At 45.9% G+C, this 13,854-nt stretch overlaps 2 protein-coding genes across 6 annotated transcripts in view; one reads left to right on the top strand and one right to left on the bottom strand.

Moving 5' to 3' along the window:
- The window catches only part of Asb7 (ankyrin repeat and SOCS box containing 7), a 47,539-nt gene extending 44,495 nt beyond the window's left edge, over positions 1-3,044 (bottom strand). For both annotated transcript variants that reach the window (XM_041653745.1, XM_041653754.1), the window contains exons 1-2: positions 2,448-3,044; positions 2,110-2,252 (exon numbers count right to left, since the gene is read on the bottom strand). The gene's annotated coding sequence lies outside the window, so the exon portion shown is untranslated. The remainder of the gene's footprint in view (positions 1-2,109; positions 2,253-2,447) is intronic.
- A 226-nt stretch (positions 3,045-3,270) lies between these two features.
- Lins1 (lines homolog 1) overlaps positions 3,271-13,854 on the top strand; it is a 30,481-nt gene continuing 19,897 nt past the window's right edge. For 3 of the 4 annotated variants that reach the window (XM_041656178.1, XM_041656168.1, XM_041656160.1), the window contains exon 1: positions 3,271-3,417. The gene's annotated coding sequence lies outside the window, so the exon portion shown is untranslated. Of the gene's footprint in view, positions 3,418-11,625; positions 11,707-13,854 lie in introns of all 4 variants that reach the window. The other variant, XM_041656151.1, reaches the window with a different exon arrangement.

Genomic DNA, 13,854 nt, shown 5'->3' with positions numbered 1-13,854 from the left:
AATATCCATCTTTACAACTGTGACGAGTGCTCCTCATTTATAATCTCAGGTAAACATAGGCCTCACTTAGGAACCCTAGCAAATACATCCCAAGGCTAACTCTCAAGAGGAAAATACCCCCCCCTCCCACTAAAGAGGCTAGACCACAAAATATATCCTGCTTTTTACCTTTGAAACATACTCCAAATATCTTATTACCATTTTTAAAAAAGGTATAAGGTACTCAAAAGGCAGCACACTGCTGAGATCCCCATTTAACTGCAGAACCTCTTCAGCCCTGAGCTCTGTATTTAAGTAGTATCAACTACCTTTACCTTGACAGACCTTTCCTTAATTCCGTGTGTGTGTGTGTGTGTGTGTGTGTGTGTGTAAGAACGCTACCCTAAATTTTCTCCATAGTACAGTCACTGACGAATATTAGGGGCTCCCCCCTCCTTTTGCTTTCTTTCACTCGGTTCTTTAAAAACTGTGTCTCACTCTGCAAACAGCCCCACTTCAAATTCTCCATCCTACGGCCTCAGCCTGGAAAGAACAGTAGTGGTGGTACACATCTTTAATCCCAGGACTCTCACCTCAGCACTCAGGGCAAAGGTAAGCAGATCTCCGAGTTCGGAGCCAGTCCGACTTACAAAATGAGTTCCAGGACAGCCAAGGCTACACAGAGAAACCCTGCCTCAAAAAAAAAAAAAAAAAAAAAAAACAACAAGCAAAATAAGTAAGTATAGCAATTAGAGAGAGGGCTCTATCGCATGGAGCTAATATATACTACTTTTAAATTCCATTCAAAATACTCTTTCTTTCGAATCTAATTTCAAGTTTTAAAAAATATACAATCTCTCAGAATCTTTTAAAATTATCTTTAAGTCTTAAGGATCAGTAGACTCAAAAGGTGTGTGTGTGTGTATGTGTATGTGTGTGTGTGTGCACAAGGCACATGAAATCTAAAGGAACAAAGTAAAAAGTGTACCATTTTAATTACTTCTTTGCACTGAAAATTCCAAAATCATTTGAGTTATTAAGATAAATGGGTCACTTTTTATTTGTGATAACCAATGCTGTAGAGTTCCTCATTAGGCAGTCTCTCTGCCGTCCTTTGTATAACATCTCTCTATATGGTTAGTTTGTAGATATCCTCTTTTTACCTTAACGGTCTAAACTTACCTTGAGGGCATTTTTGGAGGCAGCAACAAAATAGGCAGCAGAAATGTGACCACATGAACTAGGTGCTTACATTTCAATCTAGCAAGTTCTCTGTAAGGGTTTTAAAATGAGAAAACAAGAATGACCACTGCCAAAACTAGGCCCCACATAGCTAAACATACCAAGACGCTACTTTGTTTTCAAATTCCTGACTGTGCCACTATTGTCAAGGAGGTACAAAGCAAATTTTTCTAAATTCACCTAGAACCCCAAAGATGTAACTAATATTTCTATCACTTTATAACAACTCTGCTGTCCGTCCATTTTGTCATGCACAAAAACCCAAAGGGTAAGCCAGATACTTTGTTTCAGGGGCTAATTGCTTTTATACAGCTCCTATGAAGTTAGCTACACACATCCGTTTTTCCCAGGAAAACTAAAGCAAATTATTTAAATTTTCTTCAAAACCCTTAAGTTTCAGTCCTCCAGTTCACCTTCTGCTGCCAAGCCATTATCAGTTAGGTAACACTGAAACTTTCCTGATGGAGGCAGAGAGAAAACCATACGGGGGGGGGGGGGGGGGACGACGACAGTAAACTGTGGTTTAGTTAAAAGCAGCATCATTCAGAATTAACAAGCAATTAACATGGAATCGAGGAATTCCTATGAGAGTAAGGAAGGCGGGGAGCTACCGACAGGTCTCAAAGCCTCAGAGCAGAGTAAATGACACAGTGCACCAAAAGATAATGCAAAACACGGAAACGGTCTGAACGGGAACCAGAGGATGTTTCTGGGTTGGAGAAGTTATTGAGATGTTAAGGATCGGACATGGGCTGTGTTTCTCTTTTGGCTAGGAACCTAGGGTCTAGGAAAGCTTGCCTTCCCAGGCAACCACCCTGAAAATAAAGCACTGCTTAATGAGGTAGGGGCCAGGAATAAACAATGGGGGAGGGGCGGCCTGGTCTTTACCTCTAGAAAGGATGCCGGTCCAAAGCAGTCCCGCCGCTGCTTCTCCGGTGGGTGGGTGGGTAGGTCCCTGGGTGGGTGGGTAGGTCCCTGGGTGGGTGGGTAGGTCCCCTTCTGCTCACGAGTGTCCTCCAGCCAGTTCAAACCTGGAAAACAGAAACCAATGAGAGGTGCAGTGAGTCCAGGGACTAGGAGAGGGCTCTGAGGATGGGGGAGCTAAGAAAGGCTGGAGAGTGGCAAGGGCAGGCAGGCGAAAGCAGGGCTTCTCTTCTCCTTCCTCCCACACCCAGTCAGCCCCTTCCCCTCGAGGGGGGCAGTGGGGAGGAAGAAACTGACTTTACCTGTCCCTCAGCTGCAGCTCCTCTCTCTCCTTTCAGCCTCCTCCACATTCACCAACTTCTCCATTGAAGAAACACCCCAGGCAGGGCCGGACACCGTGTTCCTGATCCTCCTCGGTGCTTCACGGCCCCAACCCGGAGAGCATCCAGATAGCCGATCCGGTTGAAGGTGGCGGTCTTGGCCTCAGGGGCAGCCTCCGGGAAGGGGTGCAGGGAGGAAGTGCTGGCTCGGGTTGGGGTGGGGGGGCAGTCCCAGTCCAGGGGCTCAGACCAGGGGTCTGCCGCGCGCCGGGCCAGAGGCTTCCAGCTACTGAGGGACTCAAGAGGTCTGGGGACAGGGAGACCCCAAATCGTACCAGGTCTGAAGTGTCAGCAGCGGGGTGTCCCGACAGGGGGCTTTCGGGATGCACTTTGCACTGGGCCACCCCCGCCCCCTCCTTCCAGCACTTTGGGGTCACTGGGATGGGACCAAGCCTTCGGCAACCAATCAGCGGCCGCACTGGAGCCTGCGCTCCAAGCCGTAAACCAGATCCGCGGTGGGTGGAGGTGAGGGTAGGGGGTGGGGGCGACTTGGTTGGTTGGTTGCTTCCTTCTCTTCACCCAGAGGCCCCCACCCCCTGGCTGCCGTAAAGCCGCCTGCGGATTCGCGACAGTCAGAGGAGGCGGGCCGGTAGGGACTGGAACTCGTCTCCGATTGGTCGTTCTCGCTTCGTCCCTCCGCTTCCCCGCGGTGGTTTCCGAGGCTCCACCCCCGGCCTGGAGACTCGAAGCGGTTGCTAAGAAACACTGTACTACGAATGGGGCTGGTACGCACGCTGAGGGAGGGGCGGGCGAGGCCTTCTGTGGAGTACGGTGGCCCGCAGTGGGCAGCGGCGGACGCCAGTGGCGGGGTGATGGCAGCGCGGCCCGGCCGGCTGGCAGCCAGGTCACCAGGAGCCCGGGCTGAGCTGGGCTCGACAGCGGCGTGTAAGCGGTAGGTTGAGCGACTGGCGCGGCGACAGAGCCGAGGACAAGCAAGGAGGGCCCTGACTCGCCACCTCTCCGCCGCTCTTCTGGGAAGCGAGTGGCGGGTCCTTGGTGCATCTGTCGGTCTCTGAGACCCGGTTAGCTTCCAGGCTGTGGACGCCTTGCCCAGCCTGCAAGGGAGCACGCTCTTTGGGTTCGCGATGAGGGTTCGGGGGCTTTCCTGCGAGGATAGCGGTCCTCGCGATTTCCTGTGAATGAACCGAGCGGGGGTGGGGGTGGGGAGAGATTCAGAGTGGGCATATTGATATGTGTTTAAGTGCTTTATTCGTTTAGCAAGTGTTTACTGGTTGCTTGGTACTGCTCTAGTTGTTGGAGAGACTTTGTAAACCATCTTTTGCTTTTATCTTAACAAGAAAAGATGAAACCGCAAAATGACTAGGAAAAAAAAAACCACACAAAGTAATGGAATTCAGTTTGACTAGGTTGTGATGGGCTCTTTCAGATTGGCAGAAGATGTCTCCCAAAGAATGACATTTGTGCAACTTGAACGGGGGAAAAAAAAAAACTAGTCCAATAAAAACCTGAGGGAAGTCCTTTGCAGGCAGAGCTAACCAGAAACACAAAGCCTTTGGAACTAGAATAAGCTTTACTATTTAGAAGTATGGAAGGAAAGCCTGTGGCCGAAGCAGAATAAAGGGGAGAAAGACGGAAATGGGATTAGGGGGTGTGGACAGGCTGCAGATTTTGCAGGACTTTGTAGGTCATGCCGGAAGGATTATGGTCTCTTTATGTTTTGCAAGGCTCACTCCATAGAGAAAGCTGTTATGGGGAACTGGATTACTGCAGACGTTGTTGCATTTATTGAGATATTTTGCAGCAGGTGGGAGTCAAAGTGTTCAATTTGCCTTTGGTTCTTTTCTTCTAGGCTGTTACTCATTTATTCAAAACCCCTATGTCTTCCATAGGAGTTACCTATGAACTAGATTCATTCATTCCCAGCAAAGGTCATAGACAGGGATGAGGAGTGGGGGGACGGACCAAAACTGAAAACATCAGAGGACAATACAGTGAAGTAAATACTGTGGTTTTGACAAGGAGCCTTGACTTGAGTATATACAATGTTTCTAGGGACGGAGAGTAGATGAGAGACTGCGGAACATGCTTTCATCAGAAAGGGGGTTAGTGAAAGCCTGGGTATTTTCCAATTGTAGAGTCTTTGGGGACCTCAGGAAAACTTTACAAATTAGTTTGTGGGCCCAGAAGTAAAGAGACCCAAATAGGCAGGTCTTAAGGGCCCTGCTAGGCCATGTGGTTTTGGAGTTTGGGACATTATCCTAAGCAAAATTGATTCTTCAGTGTGTGGATGGATGCCGGGTGAGCCAAGATAAAACATCTTAGGAACGAATCCCTGGGCTGTGTAGGGTAGAAGTGGTTGACTGAAGCAGTGGCAGTGTGGACAGGGGAAGTGGAGTAAGGAAGGCTTCCAAAATGCAAGGCTTCCAGCCTCCGTACGTAGCTGCTGCGGACTCCATACACCCAGCTGAGGAGGAGTAGAGAGAAAAGTGAGCGTGAAGGGCATGGAATGAGTCGCGTCTGTGGTCAGAGTACCTGTGGCATCTCCAAGTGGAGTTCTGCAGGAGGCGTGTGAGCACTTAAACACAGGCTCACTGTTAGCAGTCAATGGAAGCCTAACGTCACGTTTTGTAAATTTTTTCTTGGAGTTAAGATAGCCAGTCCGATAAGATGCTGGGCAGTGGTGGCTAGCCATGGCTCCCAGGTAGCTGCACTGTCACCAGGGAAAACTGCCAATGCTCTAGAGTTTCCTGTATCTGTTGGTTATTGTGTTTTCACATCCCCTCATATCTGTAGTAGGCTTCCCTGAGCATCCTATACACAGACAGCTATGGTTTCTCCCGTGGCACACCACTTAAAGGACTCCATTATAAAGTGCTTTGTATTAGATGAAGTTGGCCCATCTGAGTATGCTAGACATGGTCAGTAAGTTAGGTTATAAGTGGGTTTTCTGCTTCTGGTGTGTTTGCTGGAATGCAGCCCCATGGTACTTCAAGGAGTTTCTGTGCACAGCCCAGAAAGGCACTAACCTCTCACTTGCAGAAGTAAAAATGAAGACATAGAAGTTCATGGAATTATTCTGAGAGAGGGGGTGGGGAGGGCTGTGCTCTGAGGGGTCCTGACAGGAGACCAGGAGAGGAAGAGGATCCGGAGAGGGTGATGGAGAAGGAGCTCCTTTACAGACTGCCTTACCAAAAGCCAGTGTGCTTTTAGAAAAGGCAGCCTTTTTTTATTTTTTTTTTAATGGAAAAATGGACAGTTGTTACCTATGTGAACGTAGGCCTACATTCCCTTTAGAGACTCTGTCCCCTTGGCCAGGAGACCTATTGATAAAATTTTAAGTTTGTATGAAAATAATAGGGACGAGTAGTAGAGGCCTTTGTTTTTAAGGTTGCATCCCAGGCATCAGGGCGTATGACCAGTATGCGCTAACGATTAAGTTACTGTTGCCCTTAGTGAGCCCCACAGGTTTCTTTCCCTCCTTCAATATAAAGCTTCTCAGAGAATACAAGTTCTCAGAACATCTTTAGTTATTTTTTACACTTATTTTATTGTGTGTGTTTGTGTGGGATGTACATGTACCACAGTGTTATGTGTGGAGGATGTTCTCCCTGTGCTCTATGTGGGTTCCAAGGATCACACTCAGGTTATCAGGCTTGGCAGCAAGCTCTTTTGTCTGCCGAGCCGTCTTGCCAGCCCAGAAGGGGACATCTTTAATAACTGCTTAATTAGATTAGAAAATGTGTCATTTTGTTTCCGTAAGAACCAGGTTGTCAGACGGGACATTTTCAATCTCTTTCTGGCTATTAATTTAGACCAAATGTCTGTAGAGCCCGCAGCTGTGCAGCAGCTTACTCCTCGGACTATGTGCCACTTCGCAAGCAGCTTCAGAATCCCAGCAACAAACAAACAGCAGCAGCAGCAGGGACACAAACTATTTTGAAGGATTCCACATATTTTCCAAAGCCTGTTAATCCTCAATTTTATCCTTGGTGCTCCCTGTCAATCAATCAGCTTGCTGTAATTTCAAACACTGACATTTCTGCTTAAAATGGATGCCTGACATATAAATAGAAACCAGTTCTATCAAAGACTGTTTGGTGGCATGCCATCTTTTTGCCCTGCAGTGATGTACTGTAAAAACAAAGGAGTGTCTCAGACAGTTTGGAGACCCGAACACTTTGGCTTTAGCCAAACTCCTTTACCTTTCAGTGCATTTAAAACACGAACAAGCTTACAAATCAGCCTAGGCTTTGTCTGAAAGTGATTGTACATAAGGCCCTGCGTGAAGTCTCCAGTGCTCTCGGGGTTACGGGATTTGAGAATTACAAGAAATAATCTAGCCCAGAGCTTTTAAGATTTGCTCACAATGGCTTGCTACAATTTTATGGTCGTGTGAAAGAAACCTGCTGGAGGCCTTTGCTTTTGCACCAGGCCTAACCAGCCCACTAGACCAAACCATACGAGTCTTTGGTACTAAGTACTGGTAACTAAATTGAACTTTGAAATAAGCCAGTTTTTTTTTAATAATGATAAAAATAAAAAGTTCAAGGTGTACAACAGTGACTCACTGAAATCCACTGTACTTGAGCCAGCTTGGAAGAAAGAAAGTGGCTCAGAAGTGAGCATCTTTTGTACTTTGCTTTTGTTTTTCTTCCTGTGGAGCACAGGTCCTTAGAATGCCTGTTCTGTATGTTTATATGATGTTTTGAGTTTGACTCGGGGTAGAGTACTTACCTAGCATGTGCAAGGCATTGGGCTTAATCCTGAGCATTACAGGGGGAAAAAAAGGAAGAGAAGAAGAGAACAATCAGTAAATGAAATGTTACCTAATTTGTGAATCATGGGTAAAAATCTATTAGATCTCTACATTTGTTAAAGTTTTTATAGTTCGGATGTACTTTCCAAGTTAGTTTTTAGAACATTTGCTAAGGATAGCATCAGGCAGGAGAGGAGGAGAGAAGTGGATTCGGTGTGTGATGTAGGGAGAAGCCACTACCGTACAGAGCACAGTGGCAGAGCTCGGGCCAGATGCCGCTGCTGCTTCAGAGACAGGGAGGTCTGGCAGCAGCCTGTGAGGGTCACTGTGCTCTCTCTGCTTGGCTTTCAGCCATCTTCCTGTTAAAATCCCACAGCTGAGTTGCAACAATTTTTACAAACGATATAGAGATAACAGGAAGAACATCAGATAGCCAGAATTTTGCAGGTTATGCTAGTGGAGAACCCAGAGTTCGTCATTGACCTCGGCTATCAGATTTTCTAATTTTTAAATTATAATTCTGTGACTTGAAGGCAGTTCAGCTCACACAGCTTTGGAGCAGGTGGAGCTTGCTTTCTCTTTGGTTGCTTTTATTGCAGTGTTGGGGATCCAACCCAGGGACTCACACCTGCTAGGTAGCCTTACACTGTTGTTTGTTTTAGAAATAGTTAGAAGATGACAGAGGGTTAACTGTTACAAATTGGAAAATATTAGTACTCTGTACAAGAAGTGAATTTAAATTAGCCAATTCCATGCATATTCCCAGTTAAGCAGCTATACAAATACCTGTGTGCCATTCTTTTTATTTGAAGATAGGGCAGTGATTGCATATAAACACATTACAAAGATTCTTACCCCTAAAATCAGACTACAAATATTCTCAAAATATAAACATAGTAAGTGTATTTCAACAAGAAACCCTGATTTAATTTCATGATTTTATCTTAATATAGCATGATTGTTTTCAATTTAAAAACTTTACATTTATTTTGTGTGTATATATGATTGCATATGGAGATCAGAGGCTGACTTAATGTTGATTATTTACTGTGTTTTAAAACTTCCAAGATTTTTTTTGACATTATACAATAACTGCATGTATTTATTTCAAAATAAAACTTAATGATTGGTCTTTCTAGCTCCTAGTAGTAAGCCCTACCTTTTTTTTTTAAGTGTAATATCCTTATAAGGGATCATGTTAGGCCCAGTTCTTAAATAATCCTACCAAAGTAACTGAATGAGTCCTGAATGCAGCAAGGCAGACATCCTTCCTGGGTGCACTTTGACCTCCCTGCTGTGGAAGCCACTCCTCTGGGGTGTTTTTTCACTTTGATGTGAAGTAGGCAGTTAGGGGTTTCAGTGTTGCTCTTTTCCTTTTAAGATGTATTTCTTTCTGTTTTATGCGTGTCTGTGCACCACATGTGTGCTGGTGCTGAGGAGGCCAGAAGAGGGTATCAGATCCCCTGGAACTGCAGCTACAGAGGGCAGTGAGTGAGCCACTGTGGGTTCTGGGGACAGAACTCAGGTCCTCTGTAAAGCACCGAGTGTGTATACCTCTGAGCCCACGCCCCAGCCTAGACTCTTATGGCTTTTCACAGGAGGAAGCAGTTTTGTTCCTTCTGTCATCCACAGTTGTCAGAAGACACCTGCTCTTAAGAACCTTGCAGTCCAGGGACGTGTGAGGAGCGACGCTCCTTCGTAGGTAGCCTTTCTTGATGCAGGTGTGGTAGCCAGGCCTCTACACCCTTAGTAATAAACTGGTTTTCCTGTTTCTCTGGTTCATTTCATTGTTGCCTTAAAACCTTGTTTCTTGATTGTTCTGACCCCACTTGTCTGTTACTACTGAAAGCCACTTTAAACAAGGTTACATATTCTTAAATTTGTTTTTAAGCAATGACTTCACTGAGGGCAGCACTTGGATGCTGCAGCCAAGTCAGACATTGTTCTTCCTGTGAACTATTGGCTAGAGAAGAGAGACAACCCCAGGGTCTTCTTTCACCAGATAAGCCACGAGTCCACTGAAGTTCACAGTTCCTGCTGAAGGAAACCTGGGCTGTTCTTCCTTGTCCTGAGAAACCTCAGGAAAAACCTTACCTTTATCTTAATGATGGGCTTTCTGTCCTTGAAGAAGCAGTCACAGGAATTAACCAGATTTGTTTGACTACTCCCTGGCCTGCAGAAGCCAGTTTGTTGGTGTGTGTGTGTGGGGGGGGGGGGAGTTGTGGGTTTATACATGTGCTTGTTTGAATGGATGCCACAGAACAACCTTGGGTGTCAGAAACACCATCAGCCTCATTTGAGTCAAGATCCTTAATGGCTTGGAGCTCACCAGTTTGGCTGGCTGGCCAGTGCACCTCAGAAATCCGACTTCTCAAGTGCATACAGTGCTTGGCAAAGGGCCTGAGTTCAGTTTCTCACCCACTTTAGATGCTTTACAACCACCTGTAATGCCAGCTTCATGAGATCTGATGTTCTCTTCTGGCCTCCGCGGGCTCCTGAACATGTGGCACACACACATGAATCTTTGTGCACACCTATGTGTGTGTAGTGTTTGGTTCATCATAAAAGAATATTAACTAGTGGATCTTTTATAAAACAACATGTTTTTGTTTGTTTGTTTATTTTTTGTTTTCAGTGGTTAAATACTCAGTTCTTAAACAGTGATTTATTGGAGGAATTTCCAACCCTAAATGTAGCAACTATAATTTGGTTACTCTCTAGAATCTGGGGCTTGGAAATTTTTCCTAATAATTTATGTTGTCTATGTAGGACACTGCCCCTTAAGCCATGTATAGTCTCTAAAGCAGTTGGTAGTAGAGAAAAATAGTAGCTTGTGCTCTGAATGATGGGTACCATTCTGGATGGAACTGTGTAGGGATCTGGCAATTATGAATAGGACCACAGTGGACCAGATGTCACCCAGTGACATCTTTGTAGCCTTAATCCAGCTATACCTGGTAGAAAGAGGGGTGGGGGTGAGTGGAGAAATCACACTGGCCCAGCAAACAGGATGCTGAAATGAGGGACAGTTAAGAAGATGTGGGGTGAGAAAGAACAGTGAATCTTTCCCATGGAAGATTGATTTTTGAAACTTAATCATGAGTAACTAAGAGTAGAAAACCATCACTTTTAATTTTAATAAGATGTTCCATTTTTAGAAAATGCTTAGCACAGTTTGATATGAAACCAGGGAACTCAGCTTTTTCATCAATAAATTAAAGCTTGAGCATAAAATTTTAGTGTCATCTTTGATTCAATTCTTGAACCTTCCCAGACCCACAAAATCAGATTCTGGGGTCGAGGGTGAGCATGTTGCCCATGTTCTAGCTAGTCTTCTGGGGAATTCTGATGCTCGGATTTGAGAATATTGCCTATATCATATTTGAGATTCTTCTAGTACTAAATTGAGAGGCATTGGTGGTGGTTCTGGACTAGAACCCAGGAGCTCACACATACTAGACGCATGCCCCACCACTGAGCTGTATTCCGGCTCAAAACTTTTCTAATGCCAGTCTAAGTCTGTGGTGCGTTAGAAACAGATAGCCCTTGGACAATTGCAATGACAGAGCTAGCCAGGAAGGATCAAGTTTGTATTAGATGCTGCCATCCCCCTGGTTCCAGCTCCTAAGAACAAAACTGTTGTTCAAGGCTCTTCCATAGAGATGGGAAATCCTGGGAGTCTGTACAGCCTCTGGGCTCTTAGTGGTCAAGCTGAAGATGGCTCCTTTCCACAGTGGCCTTATAACAAAGAAACAGAATCAAAAGTCACTGTCAGTCCTTCTGGCCATAGAGCCCTGTGGCCTTCTGTTGTTGAGATGGGCCCCCTCCTGAACCAGGCAGGGGCAACCCCTTTCTCAGTGTCCTACAGTTCCAGTTATGGGCAAGGTGGTGGGCACATGGATTTTGACAGTGAATGATGTGTCCTACTTGGCAGCAGTTGTAACAACCCAGTGAGGGTTCTTGTAAATTAGGAAAGTTTTAATCAGCTTGGGCTTTAGCATACAGGATGGGACCATATGGGGAAGGTACCTAGGGCTGCTCTGGCATAGGCATGGTCTATGACTACTCTTATGTGCTGGGCCTGTTGATTGTCACACTGCCTTTTCTTCTTGGTCCTTGAGGCCTCCCCCCATCAGTGAATATCTTAAAGAGCTATATATATCTTGTAAAGTGGGTCAAGGGAATTTGGGTCTGTCTAGATTCTAAAGTTTTGTCTGATATTTAAGGAAGTTTGGTTGATGAAATGGGCCTTGAGGCTGGCAAAGCCTGTGGGACTTCCTCCATCCAGGTTAGTGTGTGTGTACTCATGGCCACTCCGGAATGAAGCGAAGCTGGTTCCTCACTGGGCCTCTTTCACTTCTCTCAATTTGATTTAATTCGTAGGTTTCCTTGTGGTCCTTTTCATCTCTTCTGCCAACCATGGGCACAGGTGATTATGACTCCCCCATCTAGAGCCTTATCTGGGTAAGTTAACCCAGGGTCTGTTGGAAATTGTGTTTTTCCCAGGAGGAAGCCCTCCTGGGAACCATCTTAGTCTGGTTCCTATGGCTGTGATAAACACCATGACCATAAGCAGGTTGGGGAGGAAAGTTTATTTTAGACTTGTATCTGGTAGTCTGTCAGGACAGGATCCTGGAGGTAGGAATTGAAGCAGAGACCTCAGAGGAATGCATTTCCTGGCTTATCTTCCATGGGCAGCTAAACTGCTTTCTTTTTTACCTCCGGTTCACTTTCCCAGGATGACATCACCCATACTGGACTGGGCCCTCCCACGGCAATCATTAATCAAGATAATACCCTGTAGACTTGGTACAGGCCTTCTTTATAGAGGCATGATACTAATTGAAATTCCCTTTTTCTACATGACTCTAGCTTGTGTCGAGTTGACAGAAAAATCTAACCAGTGCACAGGGGTTATAGGCATGAGCCTCACTGACCCATTTCTTGGCTTGTAACCAAATTACTCATGTATAGGAGTGTGATCGTTTGAATGTATTTGGCCTCCATAGTAATGGTCTGTCCTTATCCCTTTAAGAAACAAGCCCCGCCTACTCCCCCACCTCCCCTCCACTGGGGCAAGCAGATCTTTCTTCTGCTTCCAGCCTGAGTTCCTTTCCTTTCCTTCTCTGTCTCTTTAGTTGCTACTGTGGCTCCTCTCCTCTCCCCACCTCTCTCTTTGCCTCTCTCTCTGCTCTCCCCCCTTTTCCTCTCACCCCCTTTCCCTTCCATAACACACTAAATAAATACCCACTTTCTTGGCGTGGCATGACTAATAGGTTTCTGTCTCTTACCTGCCGAGTGGCTCTCAACTGCCATGTGGCTCCCTGCCACTTGTGGCCCATGGGCCACTCGGGGAATGGCGCCATTTTACTTTTACCATAAAACCCATAAACTCATAAGGAGTGGCACTATTGGGAAGTATAGCCTTGTTGAAGAAGTTGTGGCCTTGTTGGAGGAAGTGTGTCACTTGGGGGTGGGCTTTGAAGTCTCTTTTGTTTAAGCTTTGCTCAGTATCACAACCACTTTTTGTTGCCTTCTGATTAAGATGTATCCAGCACCATGTCCGCCTGCACACTGCCATGCTCCCCACCATGATGATACTGAACTGAACCTCTGAAACTATAAGTGAGCTGTCCTAATTAAATGCTTTCTTTTTAAAAGTTGCTGTGGTCATGGTATCTTTTCATAGCAATAGAAACCCTAACTAAGTCAAGGAGACAGTTTATATATGTTATGAAGTTCTTTAATGAATGAAGGGGTCTTGATTAAAAGAGCTGTTCAGTTTCTATGTGGGTAGAGACAGGTATGGGAAAGAGAACATGGACTCTGATGGTTTCCAGTTCTCTGTTGGCCCCTCACCAAAGGGATATTAGGCCTATTCTGTCCAGCGGGAGGTATTTGTTCCCTGAAGGTTTTCTGCAAACAGGTGAGGGAGAGGGTGGCAACGCCTCAGGATGTGGGGGAGCTCTATTGAGAAGGTGGGTGTGGATAGTGGTTGGTAGGATGAGGTGGGACAACTCCTGCCCTCCTGAAGACCCCAAGAACCTGGCCAACACCCACAGTAGGTTCCTTGCAGATTTGGAGCTGGGGGAAGGGGACATGATAACATGGCTCAGGTGAACATGAAATCATTTTCAAATGTTAAGAGAACAGAGCAAACTGGAGATTAGATTGCAGTTGAGGGTACTGATTAGGAGCCATGCCTCTGTCTCAGGGCCAAGCCATGAGACAGTTGTACACACCATCCCCAATGGTGAGTCTGGTTTGAAGAAGGTGACTGTCTCATGACTAGATGTAATGGTCTGTCCTGTCTCTTTAAGAGACAAGCCACACCCACACCCAACCCTGTCCTATTAGGCAAGCTGATCTTCAGCTTCCAGCCTGAGTCCCCTCCCCCCCTTCTCTCTCTCTCAGAGGCAACTTCTGTCTCTCCCTTCTCCCCACCTCTCCCCTTCCTCCCTCTTTGTTTCTTTCTCCCTCTCCCACTCTCCCTCTCTCTCCGCTTTTCCCCTTCTCCCCTTCCCTTCCATAACCCACTAAATAAATATCTAACTTCACTTTACATGGTGTGCCTATTCATCTCAATCTCTCACCCACCATGCGGCTTCCTGC

Source organism: Microtus oregoni, unplaced genomic scaffold (assembly GCF_018167655.1).
Source record: "Microtus oregoni isolate MIOR12 unplaced genomic scaffold, Mior012 000000F_ref0000247, whole genome shotgun sequence".
Taxonomy (NCBI): Eukaryota; Metazoa; Chordata; class Mammalia; order Rodentia; family Cricetidae; genus Microtus; species Microtus oregoni.
This window is presented reverse-complemented; position numbering and strand designations above follow the sequence as displayed.